The sequence below is a fragment of the Mustela erminea genome, chromosome 9 (assembly GCF_009829155.1).
Source record: "Mustela erminea isolate mMusErm1 chromosome 9, mMusErm1.Pri, whole genome shotgun sequence".
NCBI classification, from domain to species: Eukaryota; Metazoa; Chordata; class Mammalia; order Carnivora; family Mustelidae; genus Mustela; species Mustela erminea.
In genome coordinates this window covers 90,761,072-90,781,828 of record NC_045622.1, presented here as the reverse complement: position 1 = coordinate 90,781,828, position 20,757 = coordinate 90,761,072, and the positions used below count along the sequence as shown (strand labels likewise).

Here is a 20,757-nt window from a genome sequence, read left to right as displayed (position 1 = left end):
ATTTTTGAAATAGAAATTTAGTTGTGGAGACTGGATGTCAGAGATCAAAGATCAGGGTGCCGACACGAGAGAGCTCCTTTCCTGGCTTATAGGTGGCCATCTTGTGCGTGCCTTCCCACGGTAGAGGGAAAGAAAGCTTTCTGCTGTTTCTTCTTATAGGGCTGCTATTTTGAGGGGATCAGTGCCTGACTCTAATGACCTCATTTAACCTAAATTACTCCCGTAAGTTCCTATATCCAAATACAGCCACACTGGGGATTAGGGCTTGGATATCTGAATTTGGGGAGGTTGTAGGGGGCACAATTTAGTCCACAGCATAGAGTAAGATGGGTGTGAATTTAAATCCCTTTTATTATAAACCAGCAAACCGTGTGTGGGCTTAAATTTCTGTTTGCCATTTTGTGTCTATGTGAACTTGAGCTAGTATTTAAATTCTCTCTGCGCTCCCTTTTTTCTTGTTTGTGATTATATTTGAGATTATAATATCTACCACGTAGGTTGTAATAAGGATTATTAAGTATGTAAAACATATTACCAAAAACCTGGCACACATTCGAAGTTCAATCAATGCAGCAATCCATAGGAAAGAAAGTCGAATTGCATTCTTAATGTCATTAATGCCTCAACCTCTCTCTGTCAATTGAGAGACCCTCTGCCTCTGTTCAAAGCTTTCTGAGTAGGGGAATCACATATCAGAGCCTCAAGATTTTGTGAGAGGAAGCTCCTGGGGACCAGGATGTTCCATCCAATGCCCTTTTTGTTTTGCCTACTAGAAAAGAGAAGTCACCATAAGTTAAGGGAATCTACTTAATATCATTCAGTTACTAAAGATTCCTGGCCTCTTGACTCAAAGCTAGTGTTCTTTCTTCGACACGGTTTCTTCCCCACTTTTTGTCAGCTGGTGATGATCATGTTACAAATCCCCTGGGCGCTGGCATCCACCCGCGTTTCATCACATTAGTCAAACACCATTCCTTTCGTCCTTACTCAAAGAAAAAGATCAAAATGCAAGCATGTGGCAAAAACTATTTCTAGACACAACATTGAGTATCTTCTATATGATGAGACTGAAGACATCATTTCCAAACTTTATTATTCTATACTTATTCTAACAAATTGCTCAGAACACACCTCAGAATATCAAAAATAACAAAATATATGTTTTGAATAACAAAAATATATTTTGTTAAAGAGGTGATAATCAGGGGTGCTTGCATGGCCCCCCCAGTTAAGTGTCTGCCTTCGGCTCAGGGCATGAGCCCAAGTCCTGGGATCTGGCCCTGCTCAGCCTCCTTCTCCCACTCCTGCTGCTTGTACTCTCTCTGTCAAATAAATAAATAAAGTCTTAAAAAAAAAAAAAAGGTTGAGAATCAGTGCTCTGAGATGAGTTCAGCTTATTTTATTTATTTATTTATTTTTAGAGAGAGAGAGCTCAAGTTGACGCAGGTGGGTAGGGACAGAGGGTGAGTGGGAAAGAGAATCTCAAGCCTGACATGGAGCCTGGCACTGGGCTCAATCTCAAGACCCTGAGATCATGACCTGAGCTGAAATCAAGACTTGGACTCTTAACCAACTGAGCCAGACAGGTGCCCCTGAGTTGAGCTTTTAAGTGGTACATTCAACTTTTACCAAGAGAACATTGCAGCTGTTCACAGGTATTGCTGGCATCCAGGTTCTGAGCTGTGTGGCCTTACCTCTAGATTTCAATTCCAATCCCTGTGGCCCAGGCATCATCATTTCCTAGTTTTCTTTGGTTGCCACCATTTCCCACTCAGCCACATCTCTAGAATATCTCATGATTGTTCCCCAAGTTACTGTTTCTTGACAGCCGTCTTGCAGTAGTGATGGTGTGATGTCTGAGCACATGAAACCCATGTACCCTGTTTAGATTCCAATCTGGGTTTCAGGTGTTGACTGGATATGAGACCTTAAGAAAGTTATGTAACATTTCTGCATCTACATTTCCTCATCCGAAACACAAGGATAATAATAGTATCCGTCTCATAGTGCTGCTGTGATGTTTATGTCACCTATTATATATAAATAGCTTATATGTAATTTATGTAATATATGTGAAGAGCTTAGGAGAACGCCATACAAAGTGGGTACTGTTAGATGTGCAGGCTGTTGTTTTTTACCTGGGAGCAAAGTCCCAATCTAACCCTTTGTACATACTAGAATAGACAAAACAATTCTTTAGTAATTCCCAAGTACCTAGGTTCCTAGTAGCTTATTCTTATAGTTCCTTTATTTTCCTTGTGTTTATCTTGCTTAGGCCCTGTGAAAGTTGTGTGTTTTTACAAACTATTAGAAGTTTCCAATCTGAGCATGTAATTACCCTGAGTGCTTTGCTCCCAAATCCACAATAACAAGCTTTTAGTTTGTTTTTCAGAGCTATTGTGCTTAATTAATATTTATGCAGGACTTAGTGAAATCATGAAAATTAACAGATGTCTTTATCTAAACAGGTGGTGAATATATCAACAATTAAAATAAGAACAGTGATGGTACAACAGTTCTTCTTTAGATCACTCAGACTCACTACCAGACTCCGAGTCTGGTAAGCATGGTTTCCACATTTACTACCAATCTGGTAAGCGCATTGTTAGGCAAATAAACGGTACTCAAAATATTTTAAGATATCCACATGAAATATGAATTTTACATTATGCGTATAACAAAACTAAAAATAATAGTGGCATAAGCTCATAAGGGTTATTCTGCTCCATGGGAAAGTCTAGAAATCATGCTGAGTTGGTAGATGGATACAAAAATCATCAGGGATCCAGGCTTCTATGTCACTGCTCCATCGTTCTGACACAAAGCTTTCAGCCTTAAAGTTAAAACATGATCTGCAGTGGCTGCTAAAGTTCCAGCCATTATGTCTATAGTCCAGGGGGGAAAAAAAATAGGAAAAGGTCATCTCTATCTGAATTTACTTCTTGAAAGCATTATTTTTGAAAGCATTGTTATTCTCATGGGATGCTTTGGTTTCTATCCCATTTGGTCAGAACTTAGTCTTAAAACTATATCAAAGTACAAGAGACTCTGGGAAATTCACTCTTGTATTTGGGGCTCAGTGTGGGTTCCAAACTAAGGTTTTAAGGAGTAAAGTTAAAATAGCCTTTGGGCTATTTTGAGTGAGTGGGCTACTCACACATTTAAAATTAACCTTTTATTTTGTTTCTTGGTATATCGTTGATTTTCCTTAGAACTTAATTTTTGAAGATATACTTACTTTCTGTGAAACATTTTTCTATATCCTTTGAATCTGTTTATAAACATTTTATAAAAATTTGTAGTCATTTTTTTGTTTTTTTTTAAATTTTCTTCAACTACATTAATATATAGCACTTGCTTTCAAAAAATCTGAGAAACTTTCTATGAAAGCACAGGTGAAAGAAGGTAGTGTATTCTTTCATTCATCTTAGTTAACAAAAATGTACTAGGTAAATGCTCTGTCCCAGGCACTGGTTAAGTGCTGGAAGTAAAAAGGTGAGTGACACAAAGTGTCAGCCAGTAGGGGGCTTATGTATGGATGGGGCAATATAAAGAATAAAAAAAATCCATAACGTAAGGTCATGTGGTGGTAAATAAAGCCAGGAAGGGACTAGACAGTATTAGATGATGAAGAGTGCTATTTTTGACTGAGTGATCAGGGTCAGCCTTCCAACAAAGAGAACAGCAATAGAAATGCCCTCAGAGGAAGGTTCTAGAAGGGGCTTGTCCCAGCTGTGCTCAGCAACAGCAAGCAGGGCAAGGTGCCTGAACTTCAAGGATGGAAAAAGAGATTTGTAGGAGATGAATTGCACAGGGAGAGATCAGAGCCAGGTAGATCAAGAGGAGGGATAATTCAAGCACTTTGAAGAATACAGTAGCATACTACAGTCGGCAAAGTGAATAGGAAAGGAAATGCTCATTTCTGCATTTAATGTTTATTTTTCTTGTCTTCGGTACACCAGTTTCTTAACAATTGCCTTCTATGTGCGAGACTCTTCACTTAGGTCCAAATGACAAAACATGAATATAAAATGTTCCATGTCCTCAAGGTGCTTCTCTCTAGAGACTTCAGATAAGCTCAGAAAACTTAAAAGCACCACCTTTGTCCCCATATATTCAGAAAGTTTCATGTCTTCCTATTCTTTTCTGCTGAGTAGAATCTATATGTACAATATAAGCCTTAAACACGAGAGCTTAACTCTGAGTTCATTTATCTTCTCTCTTGAAGTCATACAGAAAGCTTAATGCACCATCCCATGATTGAACCTGTCCTCTTTATATCTTTTCCTCAAGGATCCCGTATTGTGTACATATGTGGAGCTTTAAGGCTCCGCTTTCCTCCCAAGTCAGCAAACCCTTCCTCCCTTCTCTGAAAAAATCATATTCTTCCTTCGCCGTATGTCCTTTGAATTTCCCCCAGCTCTTTCTCGCAGAGTTCATTGCTTCTGTCTCTCTTTGGTCCCATATGTCCCCTATATGTAGCATCATAGTGTATCAGGATTATATAGTTATACTATTCTTTACCACTAGAATAAAAGTTCCTTAGGAATAGAATGTGATGTTTATTTGTTATTAAAACCCTGGGGGCGCCTGGGTGGCTCAGTGGGTTAAAGCCTCTGCCTTCGGCTCAGGTCATGATCTCAGGGTTCTGGGATCGAGCCCCACATCGGGTTCTCTGCTCAGCAGGGAGCCTGCTTCCTCCCTTCTCTCTCTGCCTGCCTCTCTCTCTGCCTACTTGTGATCTCTGTCTGTCAAATAAATAGCAATAATCGCGCCTCGGCTAAACCTCATTGGCTACGATACTGCCACTGCGCAAAGCTGTCTGTCAAATAAATAAATAAATAAATCTAAAAAACAAACAAACAAAAAAAACAAAAACAAAAACAAAAAAAAACCCTGATGCCCAGCAAAGTGCCGGCCATATAGTCACTGTTTGAAAATATGTTTTGTTACATAAAGAAAAAAAAAAAATACCCCATTACAGACAAAGCTAATGTTTCTGTTCACAGTGTGTAGCAGATAGAAAATTCACAAATTATCTTTTGCTTATGTAGTTTTTTTCTCTCTAAAAATCATTATTTGAGGGGAAGATTTTAGCCTTTATCACAAGTTATTACTAAGTAAAATGTGTGTTTTTACATTCCAGTGGAATCTCCAACATAATCTACTGTTTATATCCTTTGAAACATCTAGCGGCTTCACACTCCTGCATATTTCTTGAATTGAATTGGCTTAGATTTAATCTATTTTATAATAGACAGTAGGCACAAGTCTGTTGTGAAACTAGCCACCTTGGGGGAAGCATAAACCCAAGAACAACCTCACATTTATAAATATACAAGTTTGTTTACTAGACCAAAAGCTCTTCACTAGACTGTGAACTCCTTAAGGATAAGGAGTGTAGCTTACTTTCTCTCACACAGCCTGAGCACGCGCGTGCGCACACATACACACACACACACACACACACACACACAGATATGTAGCATTTGTCTATTTTCTTGTGCAAATTACTCTCACCTTGGCTGATTCTAAGCTACCACATTGAAGTCACTGAATGTGATGTTGAGAACACATACAGTTAGCAAGACATAAGCTGACTCCCACATGCTGGCGCACCGTCACTAAAGGTCTAGATGGGTTTAAGAATCCAAAAGATGATTGATTTTAAGAAGCTGATATGTGAATATAGTGTATACTATGTGACACTTCCAGACACATCTGGGACATTACTTGTAATAAAATACATTAATGTTCCCACACTGCAATAAAGGGGTTTTCACACTAGGACCCATATATATAAATACCAAACATAAAAAAGAAGCTCTGTTTTCAGGACCGTGTGTGTGTGTGTGTGTGTATGTGTGTGTGTGTGTGTGTGTAATTTCAAATTGCATAAAAAGTATTGAGACTCTATATTCATATTTAAAAAAAAACAAAACAAAACAGTACACCAGTGGAAAACCGTTCATGATCTGTAACATACCCACATACCCACCCAGGCTGTTTGCACCTGGTTCTATTCATCGTCTTTGCGCTTTCTGCATCTCTTTAAATTTCAAATAGCTGATGGATATGCATCTTCTGTCTTGTCCACTTATATTTCAATTGACTTTCCTCTTCCCAGTGGAAACACCAGGTTGTCTTTACTTGCCGTTTAGCTCCCTATTCCTTTATTCCATGTCATTGTGTAGTATTTTGACTTTGACTTTAAACTGCTGTAATAACTTCCTAGTTCATTCATATCGTCGGAACAAAATTAATTCTTGAACATGTATACATTTTTACAGGTCCACCGAGAGCCATGATTTTCCTTTTTTTTTTTTTCCCCCTGAAAATTTCTTTTAATCCAGTATATGGAAGAAATTGGACAAGTTCTAAGAAACCTCTGAGGCTCAAATATGGATCGATGTTGGACTGTAGGAGAGCCGTCCCCAGGGTCCAGTAGCCTTGTCAGACATGCAGAATCAGGTAACAGTGGCCTGGTCTTCCCTGGAAGATTGATTCCTTTCATTGAGATCGCTTGCAGGGGGCTTGGTGCCTCTGACTGTCCTATGTAAGATGGTGCTATGGGACTGGATGAAATGCTATCTTTAACATTTAATTGAAGTCTAAATCTAGTTATTTTTAATGATTCTAGCTCCTCACTTGAGTGTGAATCAAGTAACGTAGAAACACTCAAGGAATCATGAATTACCTAAGATGAGCGAGAGTTTAGACGAACCCATGACTATACACTGATAAGGCTGATAAAGTCAGGCCTTATTGGTATCTGAGATGACTAATGGATTCATTAAAATTCTTTCTTAGGAGATCAAAGATGTTTTAATTATCAGAAAAGTAGCTGTCACAAAGCTCTTGACTCTCTCATCCCATAAAGCAATGGCGTCTGGCTTTATACGTGGCTGTGCCAAATTAACAATTTCCCACAGCCTAGAAAGCTGCTCTGTGTTTATGTTCTTTCATTCAGAGTTCTCACTTCTACTTCCAAATGAGTCCATTTGCAAGAACATCAAAGGGAAGAGAAGGATCCATTTCAGCTACACCCACAGTTTTGTGTAATACATTAAGATTGATCAAGGCTTGGGTAATAAGTTCATGTATATTAGCTATCTTCTGGAATTGAAAAGATTTGGGGCTTGAAAAATTCAGTTGTTGATATAAAGGGCTGCCACCACTGTTTCTTACAAACAAAGGATCTAAGATTTTGTTTGTTTGTTAGTGAGTGTGGACAGCATCCCCCTATTCCCCAAATTTATACCTCTCACTGGTTGCCTTTATTGGAGAAGGCATTCTTTTTAGAGCCAAACTGAATGAATGATAGCTGTTGAAAATAGAATGAGAACTAGCGAAATGTAAGTTTGATCCTCCTCCCCACCTCCACATAAATATACATGTGCCCACACACAGTAAAACTGAGGATTTGGGCTAAGAGAGTATCCCTCTAAATAGCAAGAATTGAGGGGTGCCTGGGTGGCTCAGAGGGCTAAGCCTCTGCCTTCCGTTCAGTTAATGATCTCAGGGTCCTGGGATCAAGCCCCTCATCGGGCTTTCTACTTGGCAGGGAGCCTGCTTCCCCCCCTCTCTCTGCCTGCCTGCTTCTGAGCTCGCTCTCTCTCTCCCTCTCTCTCTCTCTCTCTGTGTCAAATACATGAATAAAATCTTTAAAAAAAAAATAGCAAGAGTTGACACACATCTCCAACAGACATGGCTTCTGGAATTCTAGGTGTAATTGTACACCCCAAGTCCTTATCATTCACTCACTATTAGGAAGCATAGTCTCCCAGATTGAGTATTAAAGAATTACTTAACCTCTCTGAAAAGTGGTAATAAATAATAATTTCTTTTTCTGTCTTACAGGACTGTTGGGATGATTTACTTAACTAATTTTCTCAATTTTTATACCATTAAATATACTTATTGAGATATACTATGTGGCAGGCACTACATTGGTTATTATGGGCTATATGGTTATTATGGGCTATTTATATAAAGATAAATAGCTTTGCCCTTGAGAAACTCTAAGCCCAGAAGAGAAGTACCATCAGTACATAGTACAATCAAATTGATTTGAAAGAATAATCCATAAGAAAAGTACAAATAAAATACTGTGCAGGTTTAGAAATAAAAAGATTACTTTTGAAAAGAAGAGGTTGTAGGAGGGAGTGGTAGAGATTGTGGATATAAATTTCTTTTAAAAGAAAAAGCCATGTAATACTCCTGTGATTTCCATCCTTTTCTGCATGAACCCTCAGGGTCAATTATTAACACCCTTGTAGCTTATGGTACTTTCTTGGATGGAAAAGCCACTTAATCAAATAATAAAACCTGGTCAATTACTTGTTTGATTGGTTGTCCCCTTTTTAAACCAGGTCTGCTAGAACGGGGCATTAGATGAGTAAGTTTTGATCGGGGTAAGAATGTAGGGCATAGGGAAATGGCTACCTTAAAGTGGTGAAATTCCACGTAGTTAAGGAGAGAGGGTAAATATTTAAGTACGTATTGCCAAGTCTGCAAGGGAGAGATAGGATAAAACAACAAGTAATTTTATGAACTATACAGTAGTGTTTCAAGGTTTAACTGTAGTCACAGTCAGAATTACCAGCTCTTATCCTTCTCATCTTCAAAACTGAGTGGGCAGTATATATGCTTTTAAAAAAAAAAAAAAAAAGATTTTATTTATTTATTAGACAGAGAGATCACAAGTAGGCAGAGAGGCGGGGGGTGGGTGGGTGGATGGGGGGACGGATGCAGGCTCCCTGCTGAGCAGAGAGCCCGATGTGGGGCTCGATCCCAGGACCCTGAGATCATGACCTGAGCCAAAGGCAGAGGCCTAACCCACTGAACTATCGACGTGCCCCGCAGTATATATTCTTTGATGGTTTTAGCAGACAAGCACCAAGGAGTATTGGTGTCCTTACCTGGGCCACTCAAAACTAGATTAATTTTAGGGTTAAGAAAGCATTATTGAAAACTGAATTCATTTGTAATATATTCTGATGACTCCTGATTTGTGGGTCATACATCAGTTATCATGCCACAACTTTTTATTTTCCTGAGGTAAAACAAAACCCCTCCATTTGCCTTTTCTGGACCAATAGGTACTATATCCTCAGACTTACCTTAAGGGGGTCTTTTGACAAAGCTAAATTCAAGCCCTAAGGCTCAGAGCCCTCTGTAAAGGCCAGGGAAGGCTGAACATACAGGAAGGAAGTTTTCCTTAGTTTTTTAAGGGATGTGTAAAATATTAGACTTCTTCCATTTGGACCCCAAAGGCAGAACCAAAGTTGATGGGTTGAATTCATAACGAAGGTTCCTTGTAAGGGAGAATTATCTACGGTCAGGAATTATCAAGGGTCAAATGGCTGTCTAAGGATATGTTTGGGACCCTTGCTCATCATTACATAGTTTCAAGCATGAGCAGTATTAACATGTCAAAGCAAAATTTATGCTGGCCAAAGTTAATCAAAGGACGAAGACTTTATTCAAGGCTGTTGCAATAAGGGCCAGAGACCACAACTAAGTCTAAATTCATCTCCTATGAAGAAGAAGGAGTAGGGTTTTTTTATTTTTGTTTTTGTTTTTGTTTTAAGGACTCATATGAGCTAATGAAAAGGTCCTGGAGGATATTAGAGGAAAGTCATGGACCTGTGTTTGCTAATTGGCTTTACGCAAGGGAAAAACGAACTTCCCACATCTTTAGACAGGAGGTCCTTTTGCAACTTGTATCAAAGCACTCACAGAAGTTAGGTTTCTACCTTCCTGCTGATATTGGGAGATTGCTCCTTTGCTGGTTACATGTCAAAGAGATGGTTCCTGGCTGGCTCAGTGGGTTAAGCCTCTGCCTTTGGCTCAGGTCCTGATCTCAGGGTCCTAGGATCGAGCCCCGCATCGGGCTCTTTGCTCAGCGGGGAGCCTGCTTCCCCGACTCTCTCTGCCTGCCTCTCCCCGTACTTGTGATCTCTGTCTATCAAATAAATAAATAAAATCTTTAAAAAAAAAAAAAAAGAGTTGGTTCCCAGATCCTTGAGAAAGACATCCCTGGGTTGTGAAACTGGAAAGAGGCTTTTGAAAAATGATTTACATGTCAAAGGGGCTGAGAAGAGATTTGTAATTACAAGTTTTCTGAAATAAATGCTCTAAGAAAAGGGTGTGAAGGAGTCAGGAAGAAACCTGTTTCAAGTTGAGTCAAGCTGAGAGAAAGACTAAGGCCATCTCAGTCAAACTTGTGGTAGGGATATTATAACCGGAAGTCAAGAATAGAATGTGTGATAATTATTAAAATATTTTACAAGTCTGAAGTTTCCTGTGTCCTGAGTTTGGCTAGAAAGATCGGGGTGGGGGGGGTTCCCAGGAAATTTCACTCATTTGGATAAAATCCCCATTCCTTCATTGGGGCTTCTCTGTGGCTTTTCTCCAGGAGTTCTAATTACTTCCCATTTTCTGTTTGTAGAATCCAGAGATTTAAAATTTCGTCTCTTTGCAGCTGTACGCATCAACATTAGGTAGGAACGTTTGGTGGTGCTTCCCTAAAAGAATGACTAACTTCTGCCTTTAGTGACAGATGAACTCATTTTGTGAGGGAAACCCAGGCAATTATGGAGCTCAGAAATCCAGCAATTCCACTCCCCTCTTATGGCACCTGGATGGAAGGAGGAATTGTAAATACCAACAGAACCTCTCCACTGTTGTTTGGGATCTTTGATGATGAGAGAGGAAAATGTCACTAGAGCACTGACTCTGCTCTTAATAAGGCTTTTTGGCTATTGTTTGGAATTCTTGTCATCATGTTGTGTGGTCCATTGTTGTATACTGATATTAATGGAGTTGCTGCCTCGAAACTCGCAACATATTCAGATCATTTCAGACTGACCAGGACCCAAGGCAGGTAAACTCTGGTTCTTAAAGGGAGCCACAAACAAGGACACCCAGCGGCAGAGGGATGATTGAATTTGCCAGTAGAGTCTGTGCGAGCCTTGCTAATGTAGGGGGCATTTTCAAATATGACAGTGGCTAGGATTTCCCTAGAGAGTGCACTTAGGCCTAGCATGTGAATCAGTGTTGAAGTTATATTATTTTTAGAACGATTTGCAAAGAAGGATGAAAAAATAAATAAACGATTCCATAATTAATACTGTAAGTGTGAATCATTCAAGACCCATTTGTTTTTGTGGGAAAATCAGCTGGGCCATTGCCGGTGTCCTGCTGCGGGCTGCTAGGTTGGGTGGAAATGATCCCAGGGAAATGCAGTGAATTTGCCTAACAGCCTTCCCATTAAATGCTCAGGCTTTGATCATTACCTTTAATAGTTTCGCCCCCTCCCTGCAGCCACGGAGCCCTGCGGGCAGGTTTCAGATGCTCCCCTTCTGATCCCATAATTGGAATTGATAACTGACCATCATACGGGAGCTGGAGACACTTGTCAAATGCCGTCCATCCCACTTAGAGTCAGAAATGGCCCCCTCCTCTATTGGGGGAGATTAAGCAGATCTTTAGCATTTGGAGCCTCTGAGCTTGGTCTAGCCCAACTCATTTATTTTACACAAAGGGAAATGAGGTCCAGAAAGGTTCTGTGACCTGCCTGGGGTAGTATAATTTGTTGGGCACAGAGGGAGAATTACAACTCAGAGGTTCTCTGTCTGCCTGGCTTTGCCTCCAACTGACACCATTTCTTCCTGATTGAGTAATTTTCTCAAGGTTAGGGGAGAGGTTGGGACTGATTTGTGAATGGAAACACAGTTGTTAATCAGTTATTCTTTTCAAAACACTGCCTTCTTTGGACAGCCTCCCTGCGGCCACTCTGCTGTAGAGTCCCCTTTTTGTAGTAATCAACCAGATGCCCTCAGAGGACGACTGCTTAAGTACTATATTGAAAAAGCATTTCCCACACTTTGTTTTCCTTAATGAGCCAACCACTCTATGACCACCTAGCTCTGTTATGCATAGGACCAGAGCCGATGAGGGCCAGAGGTATTAAACGCCTTGCCCATGAACACACAGCTCCTAAGTGCCCAAAGTGTCATTTGAACAAAGATCTTGGTGATTCTAACACCTGGGGCCTTAGCCAATATTTAGTGCTCATTTGGCCTCCCGACCATCCTCATCTGAACAGCCTGTGTAACTAAATGCAAGGAGTGATTTGAAATTTGAAATAAGGGTTCCTGTGAGGTAGCATTTCCTGCCTGGTGACTTCTTCGTTTCTTTCTATCCCTCCCAGCCTCTCTGGTGTTTCAGCCCACGTTTGACTGCCCCCTCCTTGTCACTATGGAGACCAACACCTATCCAACAACCATCACTCCCTTTAGGAACTGATTTTCCTCTATTTCTAGTTATGCATCCTTAAAGCAGTTACTGTTCAAAGTGCACATCTCAGTGTTTGTGAGGGTTCTTTCGGTCAGACTCACATCTGTGCTTCTGTGGACTCCAGGGACCTCACTGACCCTTTGAGAAGGATGCCACCAGGATAGGCGTGGAGCTGCCGAATTGAAGGTGTTCACTCCCACTGCTGAGGGGGAAAACAACAACAACAACAACAACCCTTTCTCCAATCTGGTTGGGAAGATAAAAGTGCAAGTCTTCATTTCTTTGATGTCAGAAGAAAGATTGGTTTACTTTTATTGCTGTATCCAGTGAGACTAATGCATTTCCTTTGGGGGCGGGGGGGGGTGGTTTAAAAAAATAGTGAGCAAGTCAGTGAAAGAATGACAGACAGATGACTAGGAGAGAAGCAAGAATTTCACAGATGGATGTTTTCAAATATTTCATTTGCAAACTGAACTGTAAAGAAAATGAGGTTGGTCCTAGTAAGCAGCTCCCACTGCCAAGTACGAGGTCCAAGGCTCATGCTGACAAGTTCAGGGTGGTTGGTGAGTGCTTTCTGCCTCGTGTACTCTTGGGGTGATGTGGGGTGTGGCTGCACATTTGTGTGGCTGGAATCAAGGCATCTCTCTCTTTTTTTTCTTTCTCATTCTCTTCCTTTCTCCTGCACTCTTGTGCACAAGTGCACACATCACACAAATACACACTCCACATTCCTGTCCAACTTCTCTCCTAAGTTTATTTTCAGCTGACTGGTACACAGACAGCAAATGTTTTCAGGCATGGCTAGGGTTTGATGGAAAACCAACAAAAAGGTAAGAGCCTGAGGAATACAGGTTTAACAATGGAGCTTCCTTTGGCCAACCCAGGGTCCCATAGTATTTGTTGATGCTTATCAAAATGGCGGAAGGTAGTTTGCAAAGCTAGAATTTTTATTTTTAAAAGTTATTTTAGGAATTTTAATTGTCAAGCTGGGAACATTGGGTCAGCATGGAAACTTCAAAGTCCACAAAGGCAGTTGGGTCCTGCAATCTAATTTTGTCAACAGCATTTCTAGCCGTGTGGCCTTAGGTCAATTACTCTCTCATTGTTTGCTTTCTCATTTCCAGGAAAATCACACCTACTTCTCAAGGTTGCAGTGCAGGTTAAACAGAACATTTCTGTGGTCATCTAGCTGGATGTTGGAGGCTGATTTTCATATTCTGTCATTCTTATACTTTCTGCAAGAAAATTTCTTATAAGGGAAACTGGTTGGACGACAATTATGTAAATGGATTAAAAAAAAAAAAAAGAAACAGAATCAGATAAATTTGGGCAGTCTTAAAGGGATGGTATGATTAAGCTCTAAAAAACTTAATATCCCTGAAAAATGACCAGTCACTTCCATCTAGCTAGGTAAGATATTCTCTTGCCTAATTACTCACTCAAGCTCAATTAAGGAAGAAAAAGAGAATCCTTTCAAAATAAGTCTATTGAATCGCTTTGTAGCTCAAAGCCCAATGGTCCACTTCAATCTGGGTAAAGGCCTTATTTTTAATGATGTCTGTCCTACAAGGCACTATGCAGTTGGACCCCATTTCTTCATCAGCCAAAATAAAAGTAGCACCTTCACCTCAACTTTCAACTCCCAGGCCACCTGACTGTCCTCTCCACATGTCAGGTAGGCTGCTGCCTTAGAACCTTCCTACTCGCCTTTCAAATGCCTGAATAATTATCTCCCATATATCCACAGAATGTACTCTGTTACCTTCTGGGGAGATTTCTGCAGAAAGTAAAACTATCCACAGTTTATATTTCTGTAATTCATGGGTTACGAGAGGGTCCATTTCTGACCCTGTGCCCCAATTCTGAGGTCCCCTTTAGCTCCATTTATTACCTGGGCACAAAACAGCATCTATTTGGAAAGCTTGCTGAATAAGCAGGCAGGCAGAATGTAAATACATGTAGAATTATTCCATATTTCAGAACCAGAAAAGCCTATGGACACGGATGGGTGCATATGCTAAATCAGAGCTGGCATAAATCTTAACCTAGAGTTGGAATTTAAAACCGAACTTTATTTGAGCTGCAAAATGGACTTTCTTTAACTCTCTCAAGGGAATAAATAAAGAAATATAAAAATTGATTACATGCTATGGTGCATCTTGACATGTAGATTGGGGAAATTTGCATTGATATTATAAGAAAGAATATTTGTGGAGGATCAGTCTATCTCATAACAATTGTTAATCGAGTAAGGAAAGTAATTGAATCGTTGAGCTCAGATTTCTACTAATTCAAGTGTGTAATGGAATTGTGGTGGTGGATCTCTGCTGAGAATAGATGTCTGTAGATTTATGAGTTAGAATCAGACCTTGTTCTTCTCGTAGTAAGTCTGCACATAGACGGTCTGTGGGATGTATGAGTGTGTCTGTCTCTGGATTTATTTCTCTATTTACATGTAACCAAACACAGGAACATGTAATTATACATTTGTTTTTCTTTTTCTTTCTTTCTTTTTTTTTTTTTTCTTTTAGAAGGAGGGAGAGGGAGAGGGTAAGAGAGGGAATCTTAAGTGGGCTCTACCCTCCATGCAGAGCCTAATGTGGGGCTCAGTCTCACCATCCTGAGATCATGACCTGAGCTGAGATCGAGAATAGGATGCTGAACTGACTGAGCCACCCAGGCGCCCCTGTAATTATAAATTTTTAATGCCTGCTCTTCCTCTCTTCTTTTCTTCCCTCCTTCTCTCTCTCTGATCCAATTACCCATTCCGTACGTACATGGAACCTGCTATGGGAAGCCCTTCCAGATCCTTAACCTGTAACCCCTGCAGCCTCTTCCTCCTCCAGAACATGGATTTGTTCCCCATTTCCCACTTACCATAATTCATTGAAAGTGGTGATAAAGTAATTGCCTCATTCTTATTAAATATAAGTTACATAAGAACAGTAAACATGGAGCGCTGGATGGCTGAGTTGGTTCAGTGGCTGACTCTTGGTTTTGGCTCAGGTCATGAACTCAGGGTCCTGGGACCCAGCCCCATGTTGGACTCCACACTCATCGGAGAGTCCGTTTCAGGATTCTGGCTCTCCCTGTGCCCCTTCCCCCATTTCCTCCAGTGTGCTCTCTCTCTTTCTCTAAAATAAATAAATCTTTTAAAAAATGGAACAGTAAAGAGGTCTACCTTGTTCACTATTGTATTTTGAAGTAACTAGCATAGTGTTGGTATATAATGGGTGCTTAATAATTTTTGATGAATGGATGGATTAACTCAGTATTGACTACTTATAAAGCACTATGTAGGGACCCCAAACACGTTTAATATCAGAAATAGTTTTAGTCTCCCAGGAGCTTGCAATTTTTGTCGTGGAGATAAAACACATTCTCCCAGCAGAGTTGAATGCATTAGATTATGAGGAACAAAACTGTTCCTAAAATCAGTATTGTTGGAATTCAAAGATGAGCCAGAGTCCGTGGGCTGTCCCATGGGGGATGATAGAGTCGAATTTGAATGGAAAGAATGGGAAAATGTGATGGAGCAGCCAGAGTTATGTTGCAGGTCAGACCTATTGGACAGTGGCGTAATGCAGAAAATCATGGCGGAATAATGTGGACTAGAGGGTAGATCCATTCTGTGGAAAGCTGTGAACATGAGCTGAGCTGTGGGAGCCTTGGCCGTTTCTGAGCAAGAAAGGGATATGATGGGATCAGCCTTTTAAAAAGATTAATATGTGGCCACTGAGTGCAGTGTGGATTATCTATTGCCAAATAAAGCACATTTTTGTGTGAACCCATGAATTGATATGGTAGGTGAGTGCCAGTCTGATTAATTATAAACTCCCATGGGTCAGATAAGCAGGTAAATGAAGGGGGCTAATCTTGAGGTTAGCGCAATTTATGAAGTGTTACACTTGAGAGAATTATTAGTGCAGGAAGCTTCAGTGTACACAACATTAATTTTTCAAGCAGAAATAAACTTCTCCATCAATCCTATAGTTTGTGTTTTGGAATGAGACTAATAGAATATAAAAGAGTGACTGGCTCTGGATTAGGTGAGTTATTTAGTTATTGTTTATTACTTTGTTTAACTTTTTGGTGTGGGTGGAGGTAGGACATGTTTTTAATCCTTTCAATATTCCAGTCCTGTCTAGAAGCCCTGTTGGAATCCAGCTTGATGCAATAGAAAACAACAAAAACAAAACAAAACTACAGGTTCCAAGGCCAGTTATCCCTGGATTATTTATTTATTTATTTATTTTAAGATTTTATTTATTTGACAGACAGAGATTACAAGTAGGCAAAGAGGCAGGCAGAGAAAAAGGAGGAAGCAGGCTCCCCGTTGAGCAGAGAGCCCTATGTGGGGCTCATCCCAGGACTCTGAGATCATGACCTGAGCTGAAGGCAGAGGCTTTAACCCACTGAAACACCCAGGCGCTCCTATCCCTGGATTTTAATGACAATACTGCCCTCATTGGTGCCTTGGGTAAACCACAACTTTAGCCCATTTTGCCACAGTGAATACCCTCTTAGGGTAATTTTAAGGATTGTAATTAGATTAGGATATATAATTAGTCTCTTGAAAAATCTATCTCAGCTTTATTGAGATAGTATTGACTTAAAACATGTAAGTTTAAGGTGTACAGTGCCATCATTAGATACATGTATATATCATCAAATGATTACCACAGAAAGATTAGTTAACATTTCCATCTCTTTACATAATTGTAATTGTGTGTATATGGTGTGTGTATGTGTGATGATAACATTTAAGATCTACTCTCTTAACAACTTTCAAGTATAGGGTACGTGGGTGGCTCAGTCGGTTAAATGTATGCCTTCAGTTTAGATCATGGTCCCAGGGTCCTGGGATGGAATCGTACATCATGGTCCCAGGGTCCTGGGATGGAATCGTACATGGGCTTCCTTGCTCAGCAGGGAGCCTGCTTCTCCTGCCTATTGTTCCCCCCTGCTTGCATGCTGTCTCTCTCTGTGAAATCAATAAATTTAAAATAATCTTAAAAAATAAAAAATTCAAGTATATAAAACAGTAATGTTAATTTTAGTCACCATGCTGTGCAAAACAATGGCATATTTAAAATAACACAATGTCCCTCAACTTATTGGTCAAAAGAGAGTGTTTCTGTACTACGAAATGTTGTTATTCATTTATTTAGAAAATTAGAGTAGATAAATTTTTACAAAGATGTTCAAACCCTTTTAACCTAATTTTAAGGATAGTTAAAATTTATCTGTTATATTTACCTGCTGTATGTCGGAAGCTGTGTTCAGAGCCCAGATCTATGATCTCAATTAATTGAATGGATACTTTAAAAAAAAAAAAAAAAAGTCTTAGATCTATTCCAGCCCACTCCAGGAGAAGTATATGCCACAATGAGCATTATATGTTTTGTTTTCTTACAGATTAGGCATATTTGTGCATGTGTGAATATAGGTGTGGGGTGTGTGTATGTGTGTGTATGTGTTGCTCAAGGGAGAGAGATGAAAGGTTGGTTAAGGCTGAAAGGTAGGTTACAATTTAGTGTAATCACCAAGAGGCTCATTTTAGGAGATCAACTCATGGGCAGACCTCTACGGCACAGTTGGTTTTGCTTTTGGTTTTCCCATTTATGTCCTTGCCTGGCCCCGAATGGTACTGGCTGGTTTTCCTTCACCGTCCAGCTGGTTTGAGACTGGTTTTTCTAGTTAGATCACAGATTCTATAGAATGAGGATATCTGTTCCCTGAAGATTTTATTTCTTTATGTCCCAGGTTTTTATTTTGTTTGGTTCATCCTTTTTCTCCCCCTGTAGTGTCTGTGCTAAATCTTTACTAAGCTTTTCTTGTCAAAGCCTTGGTCCACTTGCTTACTCAATTCTTATCCACACCAAGTAAAAAGCTCCTGCTAGTCTGAGCTTAGTTTGCAATGCATTCCAAAGTTCTGGGTTTAAAAAAAAAAAAAAAAGAAAGAAAGAAAGAAAAAGAAAAGAAAAGAAAAGAAAGAAAGTGCTTTCTGAAAAGCTTTGGGATTCTTTAAGCTTTATGATACCCAGGGTTCAAGTAAAGTGTCTTTAGCCAAAATATAAATTCACTTTTATGTAGTATACTATATAGATTTTTACCAAAGTATATCAGGAGTTCCATCTGTGGTGATTTTTGACAAATTGCCCAGCAGTATAAATGCTTCATGTCTCCACATTGTGGCTTTGTTCTTTGTCTTTTAAAGAAGCTCTAAGAAATTGTATATATATTTGGACATTCTAATCAAGTGCGTTTTGTCCTCTGGAACTCAAGGAACTCTTATGACTCTTCATGATTCTTAGAATAGTCCACATCCTGATATGGTCAACATCTTTCAAATTCATCATTGTGTCCATGTAGTGTTACCATAAACCCATTTTTAAATATGAAATGATTCACAGATTTATATAACTCTTATGGAATTTTAGACCTAAAAATCCAGAATAACTTTAGGGAATATATAAACTCTGAATAGCAAGTAGGTTTCATCCTGAAGGCCAACTCCGATTGATAAGATGTGATTATCTAAGTTGCTTTGAGGAAGAGGACCCTTGACTGCCTCCAGCTCCCGTAATCACACACTCATGTGGTGATGGGACAAGAGTCAGGACCTCTGCAGTCATGCCAAGGATTTTAGAGCTGTCCCCTTTTTGAAATGGAAAAAAAAAAAAATCCCCAAAAACTGAGGCACAAGAGAATATCTGTGACTTGCAAGTTTGAAGTGTGGCGTAAATGTGTGTTTCCAGTGCGGATGTGAGAGAATGAAACATCTATTTTGAAAGTAGAATTCAAAGGGGAAGGTGAAGAGAAACAGGAAAGCAATTCCTTGGTGAAGTCATGTAAGTTTGGGTCTCTTTATTCTCACTTTGGTGTGTGAGGCTGTTTATGGGACATGGTCAAGCAGCTGGCTTTGGTTTCAGGTTAACCTACGTTCAAATTCTAGTTGCCACCTCTCTGAGCCCTTTTCCCCTCACCTCCCAAGATGAAATATTGGGTTAACTCATGAATCACTAAATTCTACCCCTGAAACTAATAATACACTCTATGTTAACTAAATTGAATTTAAATAAATAATTTTTTTTGAAAAAAAAGATGAAATTTTGGGCTGGCGGATGGGCTCCTATGTTGATTGACGTGTTCAGCTGCTTGACATAGCGCCATAGTAGTGAGTAATTTTTCTGTAGTTGTAGCTGTTGTTTTCCCTGGCTGGATCAGGGAACTAAATGAACTAATTTTGACCAAATGAAAGACCTCATGAATCTGCAAACACGGTAAGCCCCCTTTGATGTAGCTCTTCCCTTTGAGAAATGGGGCAGGGGTGGCTTTGGAAAATGCTTTGAAATACAATTTTCAGCAGGCTACAAAAAATGATATAGAAATGAAATGTAGCTTTCCTATTATTATCATCATGTTTTTTCTTATCTTCTGTACCCTGATTCTCTGACTATGGCTCGATGTTTGACTATAACTATTAACTTATTCAGGGAATTCTTCTTTCTAGATTACATCCCCTGGTGAAACCTTTTCATGTTTTAATGACTTCATTAGAATCTCCCTCCCCCTTTTTCTTCAGGAATCCTCAGTTATAAAAAAAAAAAAAATCTGTGTTCAAAGCATATCTAAGCAAGAAGGTGACTTTTCAGGTTCATGTCCTAATTGATGATACAAACTGCTAATTAAATGCATTTGTGTCTAATCAAAACATATCTAGAATTAAGCAGTACAGCTGTGCGCCAGGGGAACCACACGATAGAGTTGATTGGTAATGGCATAAGGACATAATTTGTCCTTCGCCCAGTGGTTCCCAAATCTGGCAGAACCTCAGAATCAGCTGGAAGAGCTTTTAAAAAATCATGGCCATATTCTCTCTGCCCCACCTCCAAAATTAGTACCCTAAAAAACAAAACTGAATGATTTTTTTTAAACCTCCTAAACAAAAGGCTGATGACCAGCTAGGACTGGGAACTATACGGTCTAGATTTAAGGCATAGTTTGATGAAGTGGAAACCAGGCCTGGCTAGGTCCAGAGTTCTTCATTCACCTCTAAATTCTCTCATTGTCTTCAAAATTCCCTTTGGGTCCCACTTGTCATCCCTGTGGGGTTTTGCAGCCCTCTGAAAACTGCGGCTGTTTTATTTAAACAGAAAAGGCAGGTGAGTCTTTGGCTTTGTTTCAATGGTTGGGGCTTGTGATGGTTTCATTTAAAATATTCTACTCTTTAGAAATGTCACTGCTTGTCATTTTTTGCATGAGCATGAAAATTTGGTACTGGATAACTATAGGTAGATCCCATGTGGAACAGGGTCTGGTTCTTGTCAATGACAAGGATATTAAAACAGGGTGCCTTTTGAATAGCATTTATGTTTAACAAGTTAACCGATATTACTCAATTTTATCCTCATGGATTGCATTTTATTATAAAAAATATTGCCATAGTGT

The 20,757-nt window shown here is 39.6% G+C and overlaps 1 protein-coding gene and 1 pseudogene across 8 annotated transcripts in view; one reads left to right on the top strand and one right to left on the bottom strand.

Annotated features, from left to right (window-relative positions):
- Nucleotides 1-20,757, top strand: part of LRRC4C (leucine rich repeat containing 4C) — a 1,206,407-nt gene that overhangs the window by 1,121,466 nt on the left and 64,184 nt on the right. The window lies entirely within an intron of this gene.
- On the bottom strand, nucleotides 4,738-4,820 carry LOC116600392 (annotated as a pseudogene).